This window comes from Canis lupus, chromosome 22, assembly GCF_003254725.2.
Source record: "Canis lupus dingo isolate Sandy chromosome 22, ASM325472v2, whole genome shotgun sequence".
Classification (NCBI taxonomy): domain Eukaryota; kingdom Metazoa; phylum Chordata; class Mammalia; order Carnivora; family Canidae; genus Canis; species Canis lupus.
In genome coordinates, this window is record NC_064264.1 from 52,603,701 (window position 1) to 52,615,709 (window position 12,009).

Consider the following 12,009-nt stretch of genomic DNA (forward strand, 5'->3'; position numbering starts at 1 on the left):
GGATCATGCTCATTCTGCCTGCCTCCTCTAAGAGGTCTCTAAGAGGTGGCTCCTTAATGTCTCTTCCAAATAAGCTTCTGATGGGCTCACCAAACCAGTTCACTGAATGTGCCCATACACGTATGGCACATTCCTGCTTGAACCCAAAATATATGGAGTATTGAGCATGCTGGATATTTTACTTTTCATGTAGGAGCCATCTAGTAGGTCACATAGCCACAATATGGGTAGCCTTTGATGATGCAGGCTTTGAAGGACAGTTTGTGTAGTATGTAGACCTTTATTTAACCTTTATTATATTATGTCTTGGTGCCTGCCCTTGATGAGTTCATGCTTTTAAAACTCCTTTACCAATAGATGGGGAGAAACAGAGAGAGAAAGCAGCTTAAATAACATTTTAACAAGGTTTATAATGAAGAAAAGAGGGTAAAATGATTACATGAAATGAGATGTTTGAAATCATTGGCAGATCTCAATTACCAATCGATCCTTGGTTTCCCCTGAGTGCAGGGCTAACAGCAGATGCAATATATATATATACATATATGGCTATATATATGTATATATTGTACATATATATGCAATATATATGTATATATTGTGTGTGTGTATATATATATATACACACACACACACACACACACACTTATGTGTCCACATACAAACCAGTTGCCAAATAGAGCATATTCTTTTAATTCCACCTGGAATATGGTGGAAAGATCAAAGACCAACTCCTGTTGCTTCTTCATTCCTCAATAGCTGCTCAGAAATGGTCTCTGTTATGTTTGCATTTTGTAGAATAGATGTTGTAAAATTTCAAAAGAAAAGCCAAAATGTTAGTGGAAAAGATCTATGTGAATGTGTGTATGTGTGTGTTCAGATTTCCATGGCTGTCATCTGCTTTGCAAAGATGTTCTTAAAAGGTACTGACAAATCCAAGGCATTACCCATGATATACTTAGACACTTAGCCTTGAGCTCTACTCAGAATGACCTTCTCAAATCCAATAAACAGTAGCTCTATGACTATTTTATTACATGCCATGATGCTCACAGTCATAAGTGGTTACCTTGAACTTTGGCCCCTTTTTGGTTTTCAAAGTAATGATTCAATGAACTTGAAGTGACGTATATAGGGGAAGCCTGCTCTAACCTGCTCTTGAATGATTTACCTTTGTACAGTGTCCTGAATAGGAGTAAAAACTTATTACACAAAATGGATATATTTCTGTTTTAACTTTAGTAGAGAAGAAAGGTGAGATAGAAGAATAAAATTCAGGGGAATCATATTTCAAATAAACATGTTTTGGTTCTCATGAAAACACTAGGTTTTTTTGTGATAGTAAGATGGCTCCTAAAGTTGCCACCCCCTGAAAACATATGATTTTTATGGAGCTTTATCAATCAATCAATCAGCCAATCAACCATCCAGTTTAGCAATCAGTAAGTGTGTTTGTGTATCTATTATACACCCAAGATTGTTAGATTTTATTGATAAATGAATAAATTTCTTTATCTGACAAATATTTATTGACAGCCTTCTTTGTTCTGATAAGACATGTTAGGTATTGTCAACACAACAAAACATAAACATTACCCTCAAGAAGTTCCTAGTTTATTAAAACCATGCATGCATAGCTTGAATACTATATTATAAGTATAGCAATAGAAATATTCTTAGGGTATTGTGAAATTCATTCATTCACCCATTCAACTTCTGCAGTATTCTAGACATTATGCTAGGGTCTGGAAAAAAATGTTAAAACAAGACAGAACTAGCAATTGCTCTCATGGAACTTATATTTTCATATGGGAGAAAGGCATGAAAGAAAAAGAAAGAAATGCATTAAAGAAATAAATGCATTTAAATAATGAGTGAATGAGTATCATAAAATCATGGTAGATACTATGAAGGAAAGCATGAGGATTTATAGTAATTTATAGGAAAGAACCCTACAGGTCCTTACAGGTACTCATACAATGAAGCAAATAACTTTGCTTTGAACAATCAAATATCTGTATGCCAGGTAATATGTTCAGCTATGAGTGGGATCACAACATATTAAGGAACACTAAGGCCCATTGAAATCTCTAGGCATGACTGCACACACCTGAAATATATAGCGTGAAGAGTGCTAGGAATCAGGTGATCTAGTCTTCAGTGTTGGCCTAACGACACCCACCATTTGATTTAATGTTTAATATATCTGGATTTCAGTTTTTTCACTTGTAGACCGAAAGAGTTGGATCAGATCATCTGTAAAGCCCTATCTAATTGTACATTTCAACATTCCCAGTAGGATAAATAATTCCTCACTTCTCTGCAAAAGGGCCAATTTTTCCATAGAGACAAAATATGTGCAGGTGCTTGTTAAAGCTTAGCGCACCACACAATGTAATTGCTGAAGGAATAAGGGCCAGACAGATTAATATGCATGTGCTCAGATGTATAACATGGGATTTGGAAGCACACATAGTTCACCAAAGGTATGCCTGTTCCAAAGAACATGTGCTTTATGTGATTCATAGGTCTGCCCACTTTTTGAAAGGGTTGATGAAGGAACCACTTGTATTTCTCTCACATGTATGTGTGTTACCCAAATTGGAAAAGATTAAGCATGGAAGTCTGTCCCAGGGCAGGAGTAGAAAGAACAGAAGCCATGAATGAAGATACAGGGTGTAGTGAGTTGAACACTGGAGCAGGAATACAAATACCTAGTGTCTGGCCTAGGTTTTGCCACGATCCAGCCTTCACTCACTGGGCAGGATACTTAATCTTTCACCAGTACCATCTGCATGTAGTTGAAAGGTAGAAGTTGCCCTGAATTAGCAGTGTTCCAACTTCAGTGTTAGCATCAGATACTCTTTCCAGTCAAGTCATGTGCGAAACCTCAGCATGCCTAACAGATAGAAGTGAAGTCACACTGGTTGAGGGAAGCATTGAAGACATGTCACCCCCGTCAATGGGCCTTTTACTCTCATTCCTAAAGCATCTGTGAGGCAGGAAGCCAGGGCTTCTGGAAATTCAGTTTGGAAGCCACTGCCCTAAAGGATGTCTGTGTTGCATTGATGACAATCTGGCAATATCACACATGGTCCTCTGAAGTCCTCACTGTTGCCAACTCACACACACTAACTTTTCTCTTGTTTGTACTAACTTGTTAAATGAAAGGACACTGGTGCATAGAAGGGTATTTCTTAAATGGCTTCTGAGCCCTGATTGCTTGTGTGTGTTGACTACAGTTCTATACCTCACTCCTTCTATGTTCTGGCCACTTCTCTAAGTGAAAGCTGGCTGGCATTTAAGGCAATCTGGAGGGTTAATTATGGTCCATGCCAGTGATTTAATCCTGCATTAGGTAAAGACGCTGTACAGACTGTGGAACACTTGACTTTTGCAAATATGACCTTACACAGATTGTTCTATGAGGCCCATAATAACATCTTCGAGATGGAAATTTTCATTATGCCGTGTGCAGCTGATGGCTGCAAAGCCAGGGTGCTGGGCAGGCAGCAGCCACCACAAGGTGAGGGCCTTTTGACTGTGCTTTCCTGTCGTTCTGTTTTCCCCTTGGAGTTTGGCTAGGGCTGCATGTGTTCCTTCAGTATCATTTGTATTATTACCTCTTTTATGACATTCTAGCTGTGATTGAATGGAAACCAAGCAATAGCAAGGGGTACATTAGAAGGAAAAAAATGAAAGTTTAAAGAGGCTGATAAGTGCCAAAGCCTTTATTCCATTGTGTGGGGATTTCCTTTAGCTGCCTCAACAATGAAAATTATTTTGCATGAAAGCACATGCATAAAAGTGCACATAAAATTTCCTACACACGTGGTATAATGCTTAAAAAGCTAGGTCCTGTAGCTAGACAGATGAGACTCTCAGTTTTGTCTCTTCTTAGTTTTGTGACATTTGTCAAAGGGCTTAGTGTCTCTCAGCCTCAGTTTCTCATCTGTAAAAATGGGTGTAATGACACTAGCACCTTATAAGATTGCCTTAAAGATTAAATGAGATAATATGTGTAAAGTGCTTCCCTTTTTATCTGGTACTTAGAAAAGTCCTACAATTCACTATTAAATTCCATTTTTTCATCCACATTATTGGTAATATTCCATTTCATTAAGAGCTCCTGCTTTGGTATTACTACAGATTTCTTTTTTTGAGTAGTTACAAAAGGAGAATCTAGGTGGAAAAGTTAGTACTAATGCAGATGAAGGATGAAATTTACAAAGGTATGGGATACATTCAAAAGACAAAGCAAATAATTGTAAATGTAAAGGGAAGGTGCAAGATTTTTAATACAATGCAGTGGTCAGCCATGAGTGGTTCAATGGACTTAAAATTTGTACTAATAATAATTTGTAATATTCAAAATGTAAGAATGATAGTTTAGAAGACTAACATTATGATAAAAGCAACAAAAATTATTCCAAACTGTTGTAAATAATTATAAGGAGACCATGGTATTGCACATAGCAAATTTTTATTGTGAATAAAATTGGTCTCTTTTAGGGAATTATATCAAAAAGAATGTTTTAAAGGCAGAAAAAAAATCATCAGTATTAAAGACCACAAAACAGTCATGCATTTTTTTTTCTTTTAGACTTAAAGTATTAGCTAAGGCTAAGGTAACACTTGCTCATCTTTTAGAACTTGCACAGTGATTGAAGGCCTTGGCGAGGCAGCAGGGATCAATATTTGAGCAAAATGTGTATTGCAGGGTGGCCTGGGAGTAGAACCAGTGTGAACAGGGATGTGGGTGTGGACCAATGTGATTAAACCCAGAACAGGGCTGGGAGATGAGGTTTTTATCCTCTGAGTCTTTGGCACCAGAATAACCATCAGTCCTAATGGCTTAGTCTTGCCTGAGGCTCTCTTTCCATTATGTGAGTCTATATTTTTCATTTTCCTGACTTTCAGATGCTTATAGGTTCTTCCAAATGGACTGATTACATTCCTGTTTGGATCATACTCCCTTGGAGTACACCTGGATCCTTTTGAGAAAGACCTTACTTAGGTCACTAAAACAAAAGTTTTGTCTATTTACTTTTTGCCAGAATAACTCACTTTTGTCCAAAGGTTGGGCCGGCAAGGCGTCCTGAGTTGTAAATTGGCACTGCCTGACTGGGCTGCAGTCTCAGAACCCCAATCGCCATGGTGAATCATGTATCGGCAAGATCCTGATCACCTGGGACTTCAGTTCCTCTGCTCTGCCCAGTGCCTGGAGCAGAGAAGGAATGCAGCACAAAGGGTGAATGGGAAAAGAGGACTATGATCAAACATACATCTTTTCCAATAAAATCCATTCCTGGTCAAATGCTGAAAAGTGAAACATGTGAAATGGCAACAATATTTATTTGTTGACAGCTCACTGTATGTCCAGCATGGTGCTAAGCTTTCTTTCTATTCATGTAATTCCCACAGCAACCACAATAGGTAGGTATGATGGTCTTTGTTTTATAGATGAGTAACAGTATTTTAAAATGTGGAGAATAGCCAGAAAGATAACATTATTTTTGCAATTGAGCTCATGTATGGGAGGTTCCAGAATGGATTTGGTAACTGTCATTTTGCTTCCTTCCTTGCCCCTGGGTCTGATAGATGAAGGATGGGTTGCCATAGTCACTACCTGGGCGAGCTCTTCTCTCAGAATTTCGGTCCATTTGGTCACTAATTTCTGGCCTTACCATTCTGGATGACATGGTTATTTTAAGTATTTCTATATTTGAAATTACAAACCCCTAGATAGGTATTTTTCAAAATGAATTTAGTTTATCCAGACACATTCCTCATTCTTAGCATGTTTCCTTGTTCACTTTCAGCCATTTCACACTGATTTACTGCTGAACTTGGATGGATCAAGAGTTTTGCCTCATGTTCCTTAAGCAATGCCCCTGAGTGCCTCCTGACCCAAACATGGCCAAAATGCATCCTGGCATCCTGGAATGATGCCTAGAGGCAGGGAGGGAAGGCTTTTCTAGAATAGTTTCAGTGGGACTATCTCTTTTTCTCTTATTTTCTCTCTCTGTGTTATATATCTGGGAGCACTAATCCCATTACTAATGAAAAAATCAATTGCATGGAAAACAGTTGTGGTCAGAATAACTGTAAGGAGCAATCCTTTAAGAAATGCCAATGCGTGTCAAAACACAGAGTCTACCAACAGGGCAGTCATTTACTCCTAAAGTATTCGAAATCTACCTTATATCCTTGGGCCATATGTAAATAGAAAGTCCTTTCCTCCTAATTTTAAGTCAGGAATTATTATTTAAAGTTAGTTAAAAAAATAAGCTCAAGCTTATTTGCTGTCATTAATTACATGCAGATTTTTAGTGCTTTATGAAAATTGCTCTGAACAATAGGCCTGTGAAAGAAATTCACGAACAGATGTTCTGGGTAAGTTCGGAGACATTAGGTTTCTAGAAAACATGTTTCAAGCAGTTGGCTCAGGCATAGGCACACCTTTTAATTACACTGAACTTATGATGGGTCAACATTTCAGGGTTTATCTGAATTGTGTGTTAACCTTCAGCACTGTCATCACGCTAAGGGCAATCGCTGACCTTGAAAGAAGAGAGTTAATCACGAAAAGCAATTCAGCAATTGGCCATGTCAGTAAATAACTGAGGAGGAGGGGGTGGAAAGAGAGAGAGACTGAGACAGAGACAGAGACAAATAATATGATTTAAAAATGTGAAGCTAAAGATTCTGTGTAAAGAATCCCTATGCTTTGTTTCTTTCCAACGTGGGATGGGTGTGCGCTGATCCACCCATATTTACGCTTCTGCTTTCTATGGGCTTATTTAGGAACTCTGTCTGGGGTTGTATCTGTGTGGGGTAACTGGGCCTGTCTGGGGATAAGTTGCCAATGTTGTGCCTCCTGCCCCCAGATGGCAGGAATTGTGGAATTGACTTAGCTCTCTTTCACTGGTCTCAGGTTCCAGAGAAGTGTATGTTGCTTCCATTGCAACTGGGAATCTCAACTGTATGTAGAAACTCATGATATGACTTCCCTTTTTTTTAATCATTAAAAAACCCTGAATTTTTTTTCTTATTTCCTAGAGGATAATAAAATTATCCCCAATTGACACCTGCACCCCGATGTTTCTAGCAGCAATGTCCACAATAGCCAAACTGTGGAAGGAGCCTCGGTGTCCATCAAAAGATGAATGGATAAAGAAGATGTGGTTTATGTATACAATGGAATATTACTCAGCCATTAGAAACGACAAATACCCACCATTTGCTTCAACGTGGATGGAACTGGAGGGTATTATGCTGAGTGAAGTAAGCCAGTCGGAGAAGGACAAACAGTGTATGTTCTCATTCATTTGGGGAATATAAATAATAGTGAAAGGGAATAGAAGGGAAGGGAGAAGAAATGTGTGGGAAATATCAGAAAGGGAGACAGAACGTAAAGACTCCTAACTCTGGGAAACGAACTAGGGGTGGTAGAAGGGGAGGAGGGCGAGGGGGTGGGGGTGAATGGGTGACGGGCACTGAGGGGGGCACTTGACGGGATGAGCACTGGGTGTTATTCTATATGTTGGCAAATTGAACACCAATAAAAACTAAATTTATTTAAAAAAAATTATCCCCAATGTAGAAAGAGAGTTCTTCAAGGCACAAAATGTATTTCTTGTTTTCCTCCCAGTACTGAGACGTCCTCCTTGTTGTTAAAACCGTGTGTTCTGCAAATGGTCCTCAATAATGTCTGAAGCACCAGGTCTCTAGATAGTGCATCTCCCAATATATGTGGGGGTGGGAGGGCAGGCAGGAGAGGCACAGGGCACCTGCATGCCAGGTGTGGTTCCCTTCCCCATGTGCCGTCCTGTCTTTCTCTTCCTCTGTTTGTTGAAAGAGCCCACGAGAGCACGCTCAGTTCCCACCTCACCTCTGACATGGCATCTGTGAGGAGGGACTTGTAAGAATTCCTGCCAAGTAAGCTACAGAATGTAAAGTGGTATATGAATATGTAATAGCAGCCATTATCAGTTGATGCCCCTGTCTTTGGAAAGAATCATTTCACTCACTGTGGAGAGAATGAGGGGCAATTTGAAATGGCCTGAGGTAAGTGGCATTTCATATATTGCCAATCAAATTAACCTTGAACCTTTCTCTGCTACTTAGAATTCCTGTTCTTTTTCTTCTTTCTCCATCACTGAAAATTAAAATAATGTGTATAAAACCACTTTTCACTCTACAATGTTGCATTCTCTCCTCCTTTCCTTCCCTGGGGAGGAGAGAGAGGAACAGTTCTGTGTGTCAGTCAAACAGATGGAAACCTAGAGTGGGGAAAATGGGGCTGTCATTGAGGCTGGGAAGACCCTATACTATGATCCGTCTTCTGCTACTCTCCTAAGCATCAGATCCACGGATGCCCCTGACCTGAGCTGGGATGTATGATCCTAGATCACTGTTGCCTGCATGAGCACAGAATTCTACAGGAGCCTGGATCCAGGGCTGCTCGTCTTTTGATTCTCATTCACAGTTTGCATCTGTGATGGAAAGGGGTTTCTTTGGAGCTCCTGGCTGATTTTCTCTGAGCAGAAAGCAGCCATTGTGTGAATGAATGTAGGCTATTCAATGCCTGCATTCTGTATGAGTATTTAGTAATCATGTATATTTTCAATAAAATGGTAGGTACCCTTCCCCACCCCCAGGACTATGGATGCATGCATTACCCTTTCTTAGTCTGAGGGCCTATCAGAAGTCTACGCTTTTTAGATGGGAGAAGTCTAACCCTTAGCCACTCTGCTGGTTTGAGTTATAGTTTTATACCAATCCTACTTTCCATTTTTCAACCCCTAGACCTTTATTTATGCTGTTCCCACCCAACGGCCTGTCCCTGTTCCTCAATATCTCTGCCATTAACTTATCTCATGATACAGCCTCCCAAAACACAGTTTCAGTGCTTTGCATAATCCAATGCCAATTCTTCCCTTATCATCCGCATTGCTACCCCTGATTTCTTCCTTCTTTTGAATTGTAATAGCACTTGTCTCTATTTCATGGCAGTTACTAAATCATGTTCTGCGCTGTGGCTCTATGGTTTCTGTTTGCTCTGTTCTTCTAAATTTTGAGATCTATACAGGCAAGAACCATTTTTGGTTGTTTGTGTGTTTCCGACGTTGTGGCAGAAGAATTTAAGAAGGCTTACAGGAGCTTATAGAAAAAGAAAAGAAATTAAAAATAGATAAGAAAAATGAGGCCAAGAAATTTTCTTTGTAACTTGATAGTATCTTGTCCCTTTCAAGTGTTGTGTGTGTGGGGGATGAGGATATTGTGAGCCCCTGGGATGGAGGTATTCTCCAAGCTTCTGCAACCCAAGTGTACTGGAGCTGCTGGCCAACAGCCAGAGTCTTCCCAAGCACACCAGGCTGTGGGCAATGTATTTTGTCACTGTTATCTATATTCAACTATTTCTGAGCAGATTGATGGAATAAAAACTAAATAATGTACCTTTCCTTATTGGATCTACCTCTACTGAGGTAGAATGAAGTGGATGAGTAAAACAAAATGAGCCAGTGAGTCCTGATTTTGGTGTTGGATAGAGTGATACACTGATTGGTAGACATGAGCCAAATCTTGTTTGAGGAATACTTTGTACATCTCCAAAAAGGTAGCACCAAAAAAATGTGTGTGTGTGTGTGTGTGTGTGTGTGTGTGTGTGTGTCTTAGCTGGATTAGAAGGGACAAGATGAAGGCTTCTGAGAAATAGTATATTTACTGGTTATTTTCACCAAGCCTGAAGAATGTCAGAATGGGGGTGGTAGATGAGATGGTTTTAAGAAAATACATGTATTTATTATGTTATTGTTCTTTCTCTCTAAATATTAACCCACTATAAATTAAGGTAATCAAATAATTTATTTTCTAAACAGATAATTTCTGAGGATGAAAGATGACCCTTATTTTTCAGGACAGCAGGTTATGATCCCAGGCAACCCAAAATATATAGTCCCCTTCTGACAGTGACTGATCTGTGTGTGTGGCAATGTACAGATCATTGTGATGCTGGAGTTTTTCTTATCCTGAAAATGTTTTAGGTTTACTGTTTCTAAAAAAAAAGGCTTGATTAAAAAAAAAAAAAAACAAACCAACCTGTGAGAACCACATCTGGTCAATATCTGTTAGTCTATATATTAGGTACACATAGTTGCATAGTTGCTTTCCTACAGTGTTTCCACACAACACTGTGTGGCATGTTGTATTAGCACACTGAGTTTCTTTGTCTTTCCTCTGTGACTTTCCTCTTCCTCTGGACTTCCATCTGAATCATTGTGTGATTATTTCTCTGCTATTCTAACTCTTCACATTTCCATTTCAGGAAGTTGTATTATGAGCATTGCTTTAATCTATGGCTGTGCTGTTACTGACTTTCTTTGACTAGTTAAAATTTGATAGGGCTTGAGGTGAGATTGATTAAAATATCCAAGAAGCTGGATGTGGGAGAGCCTATTTTTGCTACCCATAAGGAAAATTAATAATAACAGCGCATTAGATAGAGTCCATTAGTTTGGTTTGGATAGAATATGCTGCTTTAAGAGTGGCAATTTGAATGGCGGGTGTGTTTACTAAAAAAACAAAAGGCAGAGTTTCACCTTAAAGCTTTGTCCATACTGACAAAAAGAAATATAGAGTTATTTATCTGAAAATCCAGGCTGAAAACTTACTACCAAGGACTAAAATTATAATGTCTTGAATCACCCATATGGATGACTAACATTGATTAAATTTTCTGAATTATTGTCTAAATCTTTATTTCATTTATCTAGTATAGAAAATAATGCAGAGGTGCTCTATAGTCTGATGCTTGGCAGTGGGAAGTATGCTCCTCAAAATGTTTCCAATCACTTAAAATTCTCTCCCTACTTTGGAGCAGGGAGTAGGAATAGTAGTAGTCAAAAACTTTAGGATGAAGTTTGGAAACTAAGAAAATGACACTTTAAAAAAAAAATCTTGTTAGACTTTTGAACTGAGAAAATGTTATTTTAACATTTGAAAGCAAGCTTGGAACAACTGAAACTCAGGAACTCACTGTTTTTTTTGTTGTCACTGTTGCTTAGGAAAGGGGAGGCAGCTGAACGGATGTCTTACATGTCAGGAATGCATAATAGTCCACACATAAATTACATATTCCTTGTTTTACAGTATATAATAATCTGTAAATGGGTACTGATTTACTATAAAAACAATTATCCCCGTACAAAATGTCTCAATAGGTTTATTGTGGTTGCGTCAGATCAAGGATCAAATCTAGTTGCATAAGAGATAGGTACGATTTGCCTACTTAGGCTATTACTGCCTGAATCTGAGCTTCCCTGATGGCTGAACATTGGTTGATAATACACTTTAGAAATATGTCAAAAGAAGCAAAGAGATGGGCTCTGACAGCATGTCCTCCTACCAGTGGCAAAGACGAGGGCTGGCAGGAAGAATCCTTCCCTTTATACACTTATGTCTGGAGAGCTCCAACAAAGCATAATGATTTTTGTGCTTTCATTTTTAAAAGCCAAATGCTCTGACCATTTTATGCTCAGTTCATAATCAGTTTTCACATTTTCCATTACTCAGAGGAGACAGGAAGCCTGGATTTTAGATACAAACAATCAAAAATGGTTATTCACTTTTCATATGTTACTGGTGATTCTTAGTTAATATTGTACAAAGCAAATCGGAGGCCACAGTGAGGAGAGTGGAAGTGGTCTAGGGGATGATATCAGCACACAAACAATGTGAAAGAGAAAAGTTTCTGCTTCTAGTTGGAAGAAAAATTGGTGAGCACTTTGTTATTTGTCAGGAATGTGGTCATCTCCTGATTTCCATGCCTCTAAGATCATACCTGGCTTTGGACAAGGACTAACATCCAAATGGTGATATTTTAATTCTATTTACCTAATCTGCTTGGTAAATTTGAATATGCTAATTATTTCTCTCCAAGCAGTTTTCTCCTTTTGTAAAAGTTGTGAAAGAATTAAGTATTTCTTATATTTATCCTTTCGTTAC

At 38.7% G+C, this 12,009-nt stretch overlaps 1 long non-coding RNA gene across 1 annotated transcript in view; it reads left to right on the forward strand.

Moving 5' to 3' along the window:
• Positions 1-7,291, forward strand: part of LOC118352005 (uncharacterized) — a 36,560-nt gene extending 29,269 nt beyond the window's left edge. Inside the window, exon 3 of the long non-coding RNA XR_004808377.2 lies at positions 7,063-7,291. This is a non-coding gene — a long non-coding RNA (uncharacterized LOC118352005). The remainder of the gene's footprint in view (positions 1-7,062) is intronic.
• Positions 7,292-12,009: the final 4,718 nt, after the last annotated feature.